At 35.1% G+C, this 15859-nt stretch overlaps 1 protein-coding gene and 1 pseudogene across 13 annotated transcripts in view; one reads left to right on the forward strand and one right to left on the reverse strand.

Annotated features, from left to right (window-relative positions):
• NAALADL2 (N-acetylated alpha-linked acidic dipeptidase like 2) overlaps positions 1-15859 on the forward strand; it is a 1514274-nt gene that overhangs the window by 144044 nt on the left and 1354371 nt on the right. For 5 of the 13 annotated variants that reach the window (XM_077161076.1, XM_077161084.1, XM_077161075.1 and 2 more), the window contains exons 4-5: positions 1405-1467; positions 7460-7532. The exons of 5 other annotated variants lie outside the window; for them this stretch is intronic. The gene's annotated coding sequence lies outside the window, so the exon portion shown is untranslated. The remainder of the gene's footprint in view (positions 1-1404; positions 1468-7459; positions 7533-15859) is intronic. 3 more of the 13 variants (XM_077161080.1, XM_077161077.1, XM_077161078.1) reach the window with 2 other exon arrangements.
• Positions 14220-14593, reverse strand: LOC143682513 (nuclear transport factor 2 pseudogene; annotated as a pseudogene).

The following is a 15859-nucleotide window of genomic DNA, read 5'->3' on the forward strand; positions in this document are numbered from 1 at the left end:
TATAACCATGTGGTGACAGTGCTATAAGAAGGTGCCTTCTGCACAGAGTTGTCATTAGATTTTTCCATATTTAGGATAAAGCTCCTATCCTCTTTATTCTCCTTTTCTTCTGCTCCCTGACTCCATTCTGCCATCTTCTGTACCTTTAACAATCACAATTGGATTGTCACAAATATGATTTTTTTATGTTGCTAATATCTACTTTAAATTTATGGGTATTTTGTATTCAGTGCAAGTTTAACTATTTATTCATACACAAATTGAAAATGGCTTTTGAAATATTTTCTGACAATCTGTGAAAGGTTCCCTAGTGACAGATGTCATATATGAGAAAAGTTAAAGATTACATATGTGTGTGTCTGTGTGTGTGTGTGTGTGTGTGTACACTGGGTTTATGAGTAAAAAGAAAGGGGGAAAATCATCCTGATTGCCTGTAATTAATATTGGCTAAGCTTTTAGATATTTTTCCAGGTAAACATTCATTTTTAGGTAATTAAATTACTAATTACAGTGATTTTAGACACCTGGGCTCCCTTTGCACTTTCTATTAAAAAGTTTAGAAAATAAGAATTAATGCCTGCGTGATGTTGAAATGTTGTGGAATGGGTGGAATCTACTTGTTACTTGCAGTCTTATGAGTCTCAGTTCAAATGAATTCTTCTAGAATACAAATTATGTAAGCAGCTCTGCCAATTTTGTGGAACCAATTTTAATGACAGATTATTTCTAAATGAATATTTAAAAGCATATGTATTTTACAATTCAAAGTGAAGATAATCTTGCCAAATTAAATAATTCTTGCAAAGGAAGCCAAGGGATACTATGGTTTTCGATATTCTAGAAAGATATAACTATGATTTTTTTTTCTGTAATCACTGTGCAAATATTTATTAAGCACCCCAGAGCCAAAACCTTGCTCACACTATTAGAAGTGGAATTAGGAAACATATTGACTGGATTTGATATGAATAGACTGGAATTCTGACAGATTGATACTCTTAAACAGCAGTGTTAGAGAAATGCTGCAGTTCAGAGGCAAGGGTCATCCTGAATGTGTTTCATTTATGAAATACAGCAAATTAAAAGATACATACAAATTTTTCTAAGTTTGACTCCCTCCCAATAGATTAAAGTATATTATATTTGGTCTAATTGAATTCATTATTGATTATCATGTACGTGAGTTTACAACTTTGGCAAAATGCCTTTCATTTTATTATTTTAGGCTTCACTTACACACACTGAGGCAGACCAAATAATGGCATTCCTGCTTAGCTTCCTTAGTCTCAGCTTGTTATCTGTGTAAGGATTGTTACATACTTTGGCTCCTCTTTCACCCAGATCCCACATGTGACTCTGTTTTCCCATTTGGTAATCTATTCACACCTCTGATCTCATCCCCAGGTTTACTTTGTATATATTGTCGAAGAAAAAAAAAAATTCAAGTGGTCAAATTCTATGTAAAGAGTAAGTAAAGCCACTGACTTGTTTTCTGTTGGCTAAAATATGTCTTTCCCTGTGTTAAGCAGGCAATTTCTTTTCTTTTCTTTTTTTTAAAGAATGTAAAGGAAAACCAGGATAATTTAAATGAAATTTAATTTAGGTAAAGAAGACAATTGAAAATATTAAAAGATATTTGCCTTTAGACTATTTATCTGAACTATCCCAGGATAATTGATGGCAGAGATTCAGCTAAGCTCTTTAACTGCAATGAGGACTAGGAAATGTTTAAAGTACAAAAACAATGTTTCCAATTGAACATTCTGTTTCAAAAAGGTAATTTTACTGTGTGTTCATTTGCCTAGAGTGTATATTCACTTTTTTTCTCCTTAAATGAACCTAGAATTCAATACATACTTTACATTATTTTAATCATAAAATGTTACTGACAAAATGAATAAATTCTCTCTATTTTTATATTTTATCTATTGATTCCCTCTAAAAACCATAATCTGGATAACAGAAGATTCCATAGAAGTATCTGTGTTTTAACATTTGTATGTTTTCTTTTTGATAAAATATCAGTAATATTTTCTGTCTTCCCTTAGCCTTGAACAGAAATTCACTCAGTTTTCTATTGTTTATTTAAGTGTGTTATTCAATGACACCAACTTTTGTATTGATGTATGACATTTAAGACATCATCTGAAAAAAAAAAAAATTTTACCAAATGTCTCCTGGGTTAATGTATTCCCCGAGTGGGCAGACTTTTTGATGTATTCCTCAAAAATGTTCTTTGTTATATAGCAGATTGTTATATAGCAAAAATTTTTATTCACTTCTCTAAATACATAACTTTTTATAAAGCAGTGTATGAAAAAAGATTGGATATAGTTGCTGAATGTCAGGATAAGGTGAAGCCTCCAAAAAGCATGCTGTGTATCAACAAGAGATGTCCTGCTTGAGTATGGTTGGTGCTAAGAGAGGCCCTGCTACTGCATGCAAGTAATGAGTTTACTACTCCCTTAGCAGCTTGATGATCAGGAAGCAATGGTTTAAGTACTTTACATCCTAACATGATCATTTGTCACTTACTCAGAGTCTTACTGTGTTTTATTTACATCTTAGGACATTCATTGGATCTTGTGGTTAATGTGTACTGTATGCTAACATTTCCCATTTAATACCACAAAAAATAGACTCCTGGTTAGCTTTTTCCTGTCTGTTCTTTAGGAGCTATATTACTGACAGTTAGTGGGATATGACTGAACTCTATTTTGAAAATTTTAATGTAGGTTTAGTGTGTTAGTTAGGTTCAGTTGTCGACTTGGCCAGGTGAGCATACCTAGTCTTGTTGCTGTGGACATAAGCCAATGGTATGTGAACCTCATCTGTTACTAATTACATCTGCAGTCGGCTAGGAGGCGTGTCTGCTGCAATGAGTGACATTTGACTTAATTGGCTGCGGTGCTTAAATGAGAGATGGCAATGTAGCAAAGCTAAGTAGCTCAGCATTCCTCATCTCAGCACTAGCAGCTCAGCCCAGGCCTTTGGAGATGCAGAAAGAAGTCACCCTGGGGAAAGTTGTTGGAACCCAGGGGCCTGGAGAGAAGACCAGCAGAGACCATCTTGTGCCTTCCACGTAAGAAAGAACCTCAGTGGAAAGTTAGCTGCCTTTCCTCTGAAGAACCAACAAAATAAATCCCCTTTTATTAAAAGCCAATCCATCTCTGGTGTGTTGCATTCTGGCAGCTAGCAAACTAGAACAGTTTAGGTACCAATATCCTTGACTTAAATTCTGCCACTGCTGCATTTGTGTCCACTTGTATAAGAAATGTTTTGAGCCCTAGTTTTCTCCTTTGGAAAATGAAAACAGTAATATTCACTTTTTACAGATGTTTTGCTAGTTAATAAAAATATGTGTAAATCATTCTAGTGTCTTGCACATAGTAGCCATTATATTGGTGAGGACCAATATGATTACTCATAATTAAGGATAATTAGCTATGTAAAATGTAACAACAATCCAGTATTTTGTATCATGTTTTCTCATTACTGTAGCACTATCATATACTACACATTTATTCTTCCCCAAAGATTTGAGAGAGATTATTATTATTATCTCTTATATGTGGTTGTTAAGAAGTTAAGAATCAGGGGGATTAAACAATGGGCTAAAAAATGATGAAGTCAGAATGTCAGACTGTTTTAATTTTGATCTCTTGTTGTTTCTACTGTAAAATATCAATTTCTTATAAATAATTAGTTACTTTGCATTCTGGATGACAAATTTATTTATTTGGCCTAAATGTTTTAGATAGAGATAGATAGGTAAATAGATAGGTTCATTCATAGCAGAAAGGGTATTAATTTTTTCACATTTTTTATTGTGAGATATAACAAATATACAAAAAAGCAATGCATTTCAAAGTGCATTAAACAACTAGTTATAGAACAAATTTCAAAGTATGTATGGTATGCGTTACAGTTCCACGATTTCAGGTATTTCCTTCTTATTGCTCTAAGTCACTGGAGACTAAAAAGAAATATCAATATAATATTTCAGTACTTGTGCTCTTTTGTTAAATCCTATCTTCTCTCTTGCAACTCCTCCTGCTCCTTTGATCCTTCTTCCAGTCTTCAGTGTTATTTGGGCAATGACTGTTCTAACATCTTCACGTTGAAAAGGAGTGTTGACATTATGGTGTAGGGTATGGGTGATGCTCTTGGAGAGACTGGTAACTCTGTGTTTTGGGACTTATCTGGCCTAGGAACCATCTGGAAGTTTTAAGTATCTGGAAAGTAAACTTAGAGAGTGAAATTTTTGTAGGAGCTCAGATAGGGCCCTGGGTGTTCTTTAGGGTTAATAGGAATGATGTTGGTTGGGGTTAGGGTAACCATGGCAATTAGCAATATTTAGCTGAAGCTTGTATAAGAGTAAGCTCCAGAATAACCTATTCACTCTATTTGAAAGATTTCAGACACTGATAGCTTATTTTGTTACATTTCTTTTCCCCATTTTGGTCAGGAAGGCATTGTTGATCCCATGGTGCCAAGGCCAGGCTCATTCCTGAGAGTTATGTCTCACGTTGCTAGGGAGACTCATTCCCCTGGATGTTGTGTCCCACGTAGGGGAGAGGGTAATGATTTTCCTTGTAGAGTTGGGCTTAGAGAGAGAGAGAGGCCACATCTGAGCAACAGGTTCACTGTGTTTGAATCTTAGGCATAATTATAGGTAGGCCTAACTTCCCTTTTCAGGAATAAGTTTCAGAAGGGCAATCCTCAAGACTGAGGGCCTGCTCCATGAAATAAGTGGTTCCCAATGCTTGCAAGAGTATCAGTCCTTCTCCAGATTGGGACGTTGAATATTTACACATTTTCCCCCAGTTCCACAAGGGGACTTTCTGATACTTTTTAATCTTCTGTCCAGCTTACTCTGGGATATATCCGGGCACCACACTAAGCTGTACAAACCAACAAGATCGCATTCCCTATTCATGGTTCCATGTAATTATGATGTTCAAATAAGCTTACCATGCAAGTTAGCTTAGATAGTGTGTTACCAAAAATATAAAATTTGCACCAAATAAACATCTCTTCTTTTGGGCTCACGCAGAAGTTGACATTTTAAATATTTACCCTTTAGTCTAATTTACCTTAGTCCTACTGGATCAGCTTCATTCATATCTCTAATTGAAGTTTGATCATCTGTTCAGAGTTTTTAGCAGTTGCTATATGGAGTAATCTTGACTTTCATAGCTTCAGAACTCTAGCTCTTTGTCTCAAGTATCATACAAATACCCAAAGTTCCAGGGAGTGACCAGGTTAAACACAAGGAGCTCGGCATCTCAAGATTTAGAAACAACAGTTACAACTCCAGCTTAGCTGTGATGTTATAAGAGCTTACAATCTGGGAAACTACAATAAATAGGCCTTCACTTGATAACCTGTGTTCTCAAATGCCATTTTCAGAGTTTGCAGATTATGGTTAGTGCATATTACTGAATCACTATGATATTTAGTTTGTTTGTTTGTTTCTGGCTTATTTCACTTATCTCATTGTCCTCAAGATTCATCCACCTGGTTGCATGCCTCAAGACTTCATTCCTTCTTTCAGCCTAGACAGGGTCAATTTTGAAATATTTATATTGAACTATTTATATTTATTATTTGTTCATATTTAAATAATACATATAGGCAAATCAGCCAAGGAATATGTAGGCAAATCAGCCAAGGGGAAAAAGGTGCATGGGACAATGACTGGGGGAAACAAGGAGGAAGCTTCAGGCCCTCACCAGTGCTGTCACACAAGACCACTTTATTCCCCCCAGCAGTAGGTTGTGGCAACATATGTTAAATGCTCACCAGGAAATTTCTTTATTAAAATTCTAACCAGAAAGTGTCCTGGGTTTTTATTTCAAGCAAGACACATAGGTACCCTCTGCTGGCATGTACCAAAATTCCAGACTCCCCGAAGGAAACCCGATACTCAGCATAAACGTATTGTTTGTACAAACACATTAGGCATAGTAATCCAGTGTTATCAGATTTGGGGACAGTGAGAATCCTCCTGAAATAAAGTTCCCAAGTCAGTAGCCAGAGACCTTGTAAGCAGGGTTTTCAAAGACGAGCACTGAGGCCTGCTGAATTTATTCCTTTCCACACGTTCTCTGATACTGTTTTTACAGTGCTTGCTTCCTCTAACATCTTTTATTCAGTCTTATTGAACGTTTTGTCAATATATACTTTTCAAATTCTTGAAAAAGAGTCACTTTTAGAGAATGTGCTCGCAGAAGCAATTGCTTCCCCTATTGCTCCTGTTTCCCTCCCTTGCTGCAGCTCGGTATTTGTGTACATGTAAATATGATGTAAAACAAAATTGTCTTTCAAATCTGATGAATTAGAAGTAGATGGCGGCGACATCTCACTGAGAATGATAATGGCCTGGTGCGGTGGGAAAGGTTAGTGACTTGTACCGAGGACTTGACCGGTGCAACGCTGACAGGCCATTTTCTTATTATCCTTGGAAAAGGTGCTGAAAAGATATCAAGAGACCTTGAAATTATCTCCAGCTCTACCATTGACACATTATATCTTTAAGCAAATCACTTTAACCTTTCCAAATCTTAATTTCCTCCTTCTTTTAATAGAGATAGTTTAGATAATTTCCTACATAATACCGACTTTTCAGGTATAAGATATTGTTTTATGTAGATTTGCTTCCTGGTCCATGTGGATCAGTGGGGTTCATTTTGATTACTTTTTCCTCAAGTTCCCAACGGTGATTTTTTAAAAATGGATCTTAGAAACTCTGTTGAACTTGGATTACATCTGGTTTTTATTTTTTATAATTTTCACTACCAAACACACAATTGTATTTATATGTCAACAGTCACAGGGAGAAATTAACTCATGATCTGCATAGTCTTGATGACAGGGAAAGTATTTAATCCCCATGTAACAGATGAGGATAACTCAGAGAATAAAAATTTTTGTAAATGTCTGCACAATTGTTAAGCCTAAATAGAATGTAGTTTCTCTGGCCAGTTGACTAGAAGTTTTTTGAGATTGGATATTTACTTTTTCCTGTCATTGTATCTTCAATGCCTAGAACATAGGATGGTCTCAATAAATTATTCTTATAAGTTAAAGAGTATCATGATAATATTGTTTCATTTCTTACAATACTTTATATAGCCTGACTGACACTTATTTATTTATTTATTTTAGTAAGTTGGACTTAAAGTGTCACTCTTCAAGCTTATTTAGGGAATTTAATTTTTGTCTAATATTTCTGTGGCAATTTTGAAAAACTATTTTATAATTACTTCTATTTTGAAAATATTTTTCTATTGCTACATGGAAAACAAGCACTGTAAGTAAAGTTTTGAAATTAAAACATATATACTAAATTACTTTATTTTAAAAGATACATTTACTTGAATATAAAAAGTCATTACATACTTAAAATATACGTTGCCAACAAGATTGATTTGGAATTGTAATTTTGTAATTTCAGTGCCATATTTGAGAAAGCACATTTATTGTTCTCTACTTAACTATTACATGAAGAAGACATCTTTAAGTACCAGGTAATTTGAAGTTTTATGAATAAAAGTATTCATACAAACTAGATGCTTTGAGATTGTGAAAGAAAATAATGATTAGTTTGTAATTAAAATACCAGTAGCCTTACAGGTGTGTTAATGAAATGATGATGTTTTTGGATCACTTGAAATAGTAGACTCTAAGAGACTTTGAAATACTGATTTAAATAAAAGCAATAAAAAAAAGAGTAATATATGAACTATAGGGAATATTTTCTTGTGGGTCTGTAGAAATGACCTGTGGTATTGTAAAATATATAGAATAGGGAGAAACTATATTTTAAACTCATATTTATAATCTATGATTCAATTTTGTTAATGATTTTAAATCATTAATATATATATATATATAGTTGTCTGACAGTGAAGCCACAATATTGCACACTTCCGTGGCCTCTTCCTATTATAGTCTGTGTAAATAATGCCTACTATAGATATGCAAGGTGAAGCAATGATGGCATAAAAATACTATTTTGTTTGCCATCTGGTAACAAAATATTAAGGGCAGAAATCAACCTCCTGTAAAAGTTGATGTATGTAAAAGTCATGATATATAAGTAGTTTCCTTGTTCTCGCTACCCAGGTTTGTCACTTGTCTGTCTCTTCAGGAACTGGTTCAGACATTAAAAGTGACTTAAGCCTTTCTATCTTCAGATCAAGTCAGGTTTCATACATAAACTCAAAATCACATTTCTGCATAAATCAGTAAGGGATGTTTAAAATATAACAATAACTTTAGTTTTATAATGATTTAGCAGTTTTTAAAGCACATTTAATTAGACATTTAAGTAGATAGGTTGTTTTGCCTGAAATGATTCCGTTCATTTTCTTGGCTTTCCACTGTAGTTTCCATTGAAAAGGGCTTCTGTAAAACTTTTTCCTCTAATCTTTTAATTTGAATGTTAATTTTTTATTCATAAATGTATAATTTACAATGCTTTTTCTTGTGGTTTTCTAATAAGCATATTTTAGCATGCTTATTATTCCTTTCCCAGATACTTGTAAGTATATAGAAGATGTTTTTCGGCAATATAGCAAGTATTTAAAAATTATGTAAACATAGAAGATAGCAGTTTAGGTTAGGTTTTGTAATACATCTGTTTTATCTGTCCTTATGACCTAGTTTTTCTGGGTGTCTTTTTTCTTCCGCCTTGCTTCATTTTTGATTGAGCAATTTTGCTTTTATTCGCTTATTTTTCTTTTTTTAAATTCCATTCTTTATCTCCACTGTTTTTGAATTTATACCTTTTTTAACCATTCATGAAGTGGTTATTCTTGAAGTATTCTTGTGTACTTTGAGTCTAAAGTTGAATGGTAATTTAAGAATAGGATCTTGGAACAATTTTATCTGATTACTTTTTTGACTTGCTGTTAGGGTTTCCTTTAAATAAATAGTTGAAATACTCCTAAAATTTAGGAATTATCATATATATGGATTATATTTCTGCAAATTAATTTTAATCTCAGACTGAAAAGAGTTTTCTGTCTAAGCACCATTCCTTTCTGATGGTGACTTTCTTTCAGCATTTTGAAAAAATGATTTCATGTTTTCTGGCTTCCATTATTGATGTTGATAAATCTACTGCCAGTGTAGCAACCATTCACTTTTAGAGTAATGTAATTTTCTTGTTTACCTGCTTTTAACCTCTGCCTTTTGCTTATTTCTCTGCAGTTCCACCATGATATGCCTAAATGTGGATTCTTTTCATTGATTTCACCAGATTGAATAAAAAATAATTCATTATCTCTTCAAATATAGCCTTGGCCCCTTTCTTTTTTCTCCCTTTTCGTCCTCTTTTGAAAACTATGTTAGGTCTTCTCATTCTAACTGCAATATCTTTTAATATGTTCCATATTTTCTATTTTGCTTACTCATGTTACAACTGGGTAGTTTCTTTAAATATGTCTTCCTTTTCACTGATTCTTTCTTCAATTCTTTCTAATATATTGTTTAACACTTCCCTTTGTTTTATTTTGAATGATTTTATTTCTAAAAAATTGTGTTTGGATTCATTTGAAATCCACTGATCTTTTTGGATGTATTTTAGTATATGAATGGTTCTATTTCCATGATCAATTAAGAAAAAACATACACAACAAAACCAAAGGTATGTTAATTGAGGGTTAGATACTCCCCACCCCTAAATCCCCTCAAAATAGCTACATATAAAGATGTTGACACCATTGCAGCCACTATCAGTAGCCATGTGATTTTCTGGTGCTTTTATTAATTGAGCAACTCATCCTGGTATACGTCATAATTACTTTGCCTCTCATTCAAGAATTAAAGGGAGGAGTGGCAGAAATAAACACATCAAGGAAAGTTGTGATCCTGAAATAATTTGATACTTTTGCCAAATCTTCACAGATTTAAACAGCCATTCTGGTTTGACATGAGACTTGACAGTTCATATCATTATTAGTATTTTGCTACATTTTGCATTTGATAAAATTATACATGTAAAATCATGAAAATTTAGATTATGTATATTTTTAGTAAGAAATAATTTATTAACTTGAAAATAAATACTTGATATTCCTGCACAATATATTTAATTTTAAAAAAGACATTGTTAGTCACATAAATTCAGGAATCGTGACTGTTATTTCTAAATTCTGAGATACTGAGATATTTGTATATAACCTGGTTCCCAGAAATTTTGGTTCTGTATGTGAAATCTGAGGCTCAGAGCTACAGCTCTGAAGCTATGAAAGTCAGCATTACCTCATGTAACAGCTGTTAAAAAAAAGTTGAAATAGTGATCAGAATTCAACTAGAGATATGAATGAAGCTGATCTGGATAGGCCTAAGGTAAATCAGAATATAGGGTAAAAGATGATATGGTCCGTATTTTAAAATTTCAACTTTTGTGTGAAACCAAAGAAAGAGATGTTTATTTGGTACCAAATTTATATTTTAAGAGTGCTTTACTTTATTTAATTTGTATGATCAGTTTAGTTGAACACCATAAGTACATTGAATCTTGAATAGGGCCTGAGATCTTGTTGGTTTGTACAGGTTAGTGTGATGCCCTGATATATTACAGAATAATCTGAGCAGAGAATAAAAAAGTATTATGCAAAGTTGCCTTGGTGGACTTGGGAGAAAGGAGAAAATGTTCAACTTCCCCATCTGGGCATTTCCTGATATTCTCACAAGCAATGGGGACAACCAATTCAACAGGCTAAGCCCTCAATCTTGGGGTTTGCCCCTGTGAAATTTATTAATGTAAAGGAGAAGCTAAGCATACTGATAATTATTCCCGAGTCACCCCTAGAGAACCTCTTTTGTTGCTCAGATGTGGCCTCACTCTCTAAGCCAACTCAGCAGGTGAACTCACTGCCCTCCCTCCTATGTGGGATACGACTCCCAGGAGTATAAATCTATCTGGCAATTTAGGACTCTGGGGATGACCCAGCATCAGGACCAAAGAGGGAAGAGAGAAATAAGACAAAATAAAGTGTCAGTGGCTGAGAGATTTCAGAGTTGAGAGGTTATACAGGTTATTCTTATGTATTATATAGATATCCCTCTTTAGTTTATGGTATATCGGAGTGGGTGGAGGGAAGTACTGGAACTGTGTTCCAATAGCTTTGATTTTTGAAGATGATTGTATAATGATATAGCTTTTACAATGTGACTGTGATTGTGAAAACGTTGTGTCTGATGCTTCTTTTTTCCATGATATTGACAGATGGGTAAAAAGAAAAAGGATAAAAAATAAATAATAACAGGGGATTAACTGACATGCAAATATCCACATATTTTATTTCTGATACATTCCAACTATCACCTTACCTGTTTTTTTTTATTTTATTGTTTCATATTTGATTCAGGAATATACCATAAATTATCAAATATCAGGAGACAGTACTATATAGTCAAATGACTCAGGCCTGGTTTTCAGTTATAGTTCTTTAAAATAAATGAATAGACCCATATGACCACATACATATCACTTACTATGACTCTTTAAATATCAATTTCATCATTATAAAAAAGATATTAGTGTTATGATGAAGATAAATGGGAAAAATAAAGGAATTTTGCATAGTACCCTACACACCCAATATTCTTTGAAGAAATGGATGTTGTGACAGTTGTCATAATCATTACTGAAGAGATAAGTGCAAGAATTTTGCTTCTTTTGAGTATTTTCCTTTGAAGATCACATGAAATCTATTATACAAAGCCAATTATCCGTGCTATGTTTGCTCAATATAATTCCTGTTTGTGTATTTATAGGCATTATTATGGTATAAATCAATATGATGTAGGTAGTGTCTACCTGTGAGTCCATTTTAAGCATTCATGTCATTTAGTAGCAACAGTTTGGTTTCTTTGGAAAAACAAATAGATTCAATTGTATCCTGTGTTCAAATTTGTCACCACTAGTTTTTACTTGTGGCCACAATAAATAATGTAATCAACCACATATATTGATTGAATATAGATTTTTTTTTAAGGTTAGCATTCCAGGTTTTCTCAGCTATTATAAGACATCATGGCCATGCAAGGGAGTTTGTTAGTGGAATTCAGGTTTCATGACATCAGCTTCAGAGAATTTTCTTACTATACATTATTGGTTCCCACAAAACATGGGCTCTGTCCTGCAAGGAGAGAACATATGCATATTGAAAAGTACAGTTGTATTAATTGACTTAATGGTTCAAAACAAGGGAAAAAAACTGGAAAATGGTGGACATGAGGCAATTCATGATTAATTGACAAGTGAGCCATGCAGAAAATCATGCTATAGCAATTCAGAAAAGGAAAACATATCTTGTTTGGTGATTATATTTTCAGTGTCATATGTCTTTGATATCTCTGGGATGTGTTTGTTTTGTTATATGTCTTGTCTCCCCACTTAGACTGTAAGCCTGTGTGGATAGGATCTGTTATTTTGCTTTTTTGTGTGTCCTCTATCAGGCATAATTGCTGAAAATTCCACTGGAGTTGGTCTTTCATTTTCTTTATCCTTTTTGAAAAAATAATATTTTCTGAGATAAAAATGAATTAGTATTTTTTATTTTTAATTAATTTTTTTTACAAATACCTCTTGAATGCAAACATTTCAGGCACAGGTACATGGAAGAAGCTGTATTGCAGATTTTATAAAGGGTGGTTTAAGAGGCAGCAGTCATCCACCTTTCCCTGAAGTGTACTTCCTCCCGAAGTACACAGCAACTAAAAAATCAGTCCTGCTGAAATCTCAGAGTTTTATGTTCTCTCAAATAGCAGACCACCCAGCTGTGTCCAGTGTAGCTGGATAACCGGCGGAGTCTAAGGAAGTCCTTGTCTTTGACTGACAGTGGGGTCAGGATTGGCTGGTGTGCCCTCACCAATCCAAGGCACCTAATGGAGGCATCAGCCCATGTCCTAAGTTGGGCTCTAGTGTACAGTTGCTACCTTGCAAACAGGTTTACAACATCCAGTTTTGGGGGCTGAGGGGAGCTAAATTTACACTGGGCAAGGACTCTGTCCCCCAAATTGAAAAGCAGAAACTTCCCCAACAGCTAAAACTTCCTGTGACTTGAAGACAGTGTGGAGGTATGTGTTTTGTGAGGGAGGGATACAAGGTAGGAGGCTTGGAGATTCCTGCAGAAATCTGAGGGCCAAGAACTTCTGGGATATGAATCACTGGGACTCAGATTGCCTTCTTCCAAGTCTCCAAACCTATACTCCAACCTAACCCAGCCTGGCTCTGTAGGCAACAGAGGCTGACTGTTCTGAGCACCTGCCTTTGGGCAATCATCAGAGGATCTGGGCTGCCCTCTGCTTGGCTTGGGGATTATGGGGCACGCTGTATGTGATACTAATCTCTCTGGGGATAAGGTGCCGCTTGAAGCCCCTCTCTTACTCCTCCCTCCTCTTCTCATTCCTGATCTTGCTGACACCCAAGGGCCTGAACCTGATGGGTTATTTTTGCCATGGTCTCTCCTACTTCAATATCTGTACTTGGCCCACACTCAGAAACATACCTTCTCCTACTAAAGTCCTAAACCTACCCATTGCAGGGGTCACAACTACTATAGAGGCTTCAGTGCAAGGGGCGCTTAAGGTCATATCTGGGCCCTTCTTGTCTGTAGCTAACTTCCCCAGTGCCCAGTAGAATTTCAGAGATGCTGAGAGTACTGCTCCAGCAGTTTTTCCCTTGCAACGTGTATTGCTGAGTTGGGATAGATGTGGGTTGGGAGTGTGAGAGAGGAGAGACAAAGAGGCAGGGTAATCATTGATACCCAGCAAACTATTAAACTAATTAAATCAATTTAAACTGCTATGAAAATTTTCATGGTTTTTGTATAATGAGGCATTTTGAAACATTTGAACAAATCAATATCTGAGCATGAGGCAGCTGCTTTCTTGTTTACTTCTTTGGGTTACCAGAGCAACTTTTCAGTAGCTTAAAAAAAAAAAAAAAAAAAGACAATCTTTTGCATTACTTAAGTCTTTCCAAGGCATGCCCTGGTACAACACAAACTTCTGCCAGATGCAACTAGTCTAGCCTCCAAACCTCATGCACAGCACCTTGATGGCAGCAGCACGAAGCACCCACTTCCACCGTTGCCCTGCTCATTTGTATATGATATTTGGAGCATCTGGGGGCAGTGTGAATAGTATCAGGAAGAGGAGGGAGAAGGAAAACATATGGGTGCTTGGCTGGGAAGCAGTCAGCCAAGGTTGTGCAGGGCAAGCCTGAATATGATCTTGGTGCAAACCCAAGTGTCATTGGTGATCTTGAATAGGAACATCCAGTGGAACCCCATGATGGGGTCTTCATCGGTCTTGAGCTGGCCTACAACCATGCTGATGATGCAGCTATCTGGCGTACGCTAATAGTCTTGCGCAGTGATGCTGTGCTGGATTTGCTGAAACGAAAGGCAATTTCTCCACAATGGCAGCTTTCCTCCGGAACTGCTGTCCTTCTCACATAAGGCATAATGCGTGGATCTAGCTCCTAGTTGGATTCTGTTATTATCAAATAATCGACAGTAATGGTGATGAAGCTTGAGCCAGTCTGCTCCCAAACTGACTTGTCTCCCATTTTGGAGTGTCACTGACTTGAGACCCTAAGGGCTGGCACAGTGGCAGCAGTTGTGGTGGTGGGGGTGGTGGCAGTGGCAGAGGCTATCCGTTAATTAGTCTTAATATAGAACATTCTTTAAATTACATTATAATTAAATGTCTATAAAATATTTCCAAATGCCTTAATATTTTTCCTATACAAAAAATAACTTGTGCAATGGATGATACTTCTTCTCAATTACATTAGGTTTATATTGTATCAGTATTGTCTATTCATTTTTCTTGATTTTGGCCATTACAAAGAATTCCACCATCATTTTATTGTGGGATAGTCTTTATGGATGTTAGGAATTATATTTTAAAAGTTAGAGGTTGTAAGATTAGCTTTGTTTACAGTAAGTTACATAAGAGATCATATTCCATTTTTGTGAAGAGCAATTTTATTTGTAAAAATTTTCACCAAAAAATGCTTCTTTTAATGTTAACGAACAAGTATTGATTCAAGCAGCACTCATTAACTATGAAATATTGATAATATAGTATGAATTGTGTAGAAATTTTGAAATATCAGCATTTTATTAAAAAAATAAATGATTTTATTTTGAAATACTTTCCAACTTACCAGGCAATTACAAAAATTTTACAGTCCCCATATAGAGAATTCCATTATGCCCCATCCTAACAGACACCCGCAGATCCAGCAATTTTAACATTTTACCACATTTTCTCTATCATTCCATTTATCCATCAATCTATCAATCCATCTACTTATCTGTCCATTTGTCTATCTGTGTATTTCTTGATTGATAAATAGAAGTGTTTTCTAAAAATTTGAGTGTAGGTTTTATACATCATTCTCCTTGAACACTTAATACTGCCGTATACATTTCCTAATAACAAGGGTATTCACTGATTTAGCCACTTAAGTACACTTATCAAGTTCAGTAAATTCAAGTTTGATGTAAAGGTTACAATCAGTATTCCAATTTTTTTCATATGTCCCAATTCTGTCCTTTTGAACTTTCTCTACTCCCATGTAAGAGCTCATCTAGGACATGTATTGCCTTTAATTATTGTCGGTCTGTCTAGTTGCTTTCTTTCATTCATTGATTCATTCATTTCCTTCTTTTTCAATTGTGTGACCATACATACAGTACAAACTTGTCCATCGCAAACACTCCCTAGCATACTCTTCAGTGGGGTTAATCACATTCCTTATGTTGGGGTACCCTCACCACCTTCCATTACTGTACCTTTCCCATTTCCCCAAACAGAAGCCCTACAC

Source organism: Tamandua tetradactyla, chromosome 5 (assembly GCF_023851605.1).
Source record: "Tamandua tetradactyla isolate mTamTet1 chromosome 5, mTamTet1.pri, whole genome shotgun sequence".
Taxonomy (NCBI): domain Eukaryota; kingdom Metazoa; phylum Chordata; class Mammalia; order Pilosa; family Myrmecophagidae; genus Tamandua; species Tamandua tetradactyla.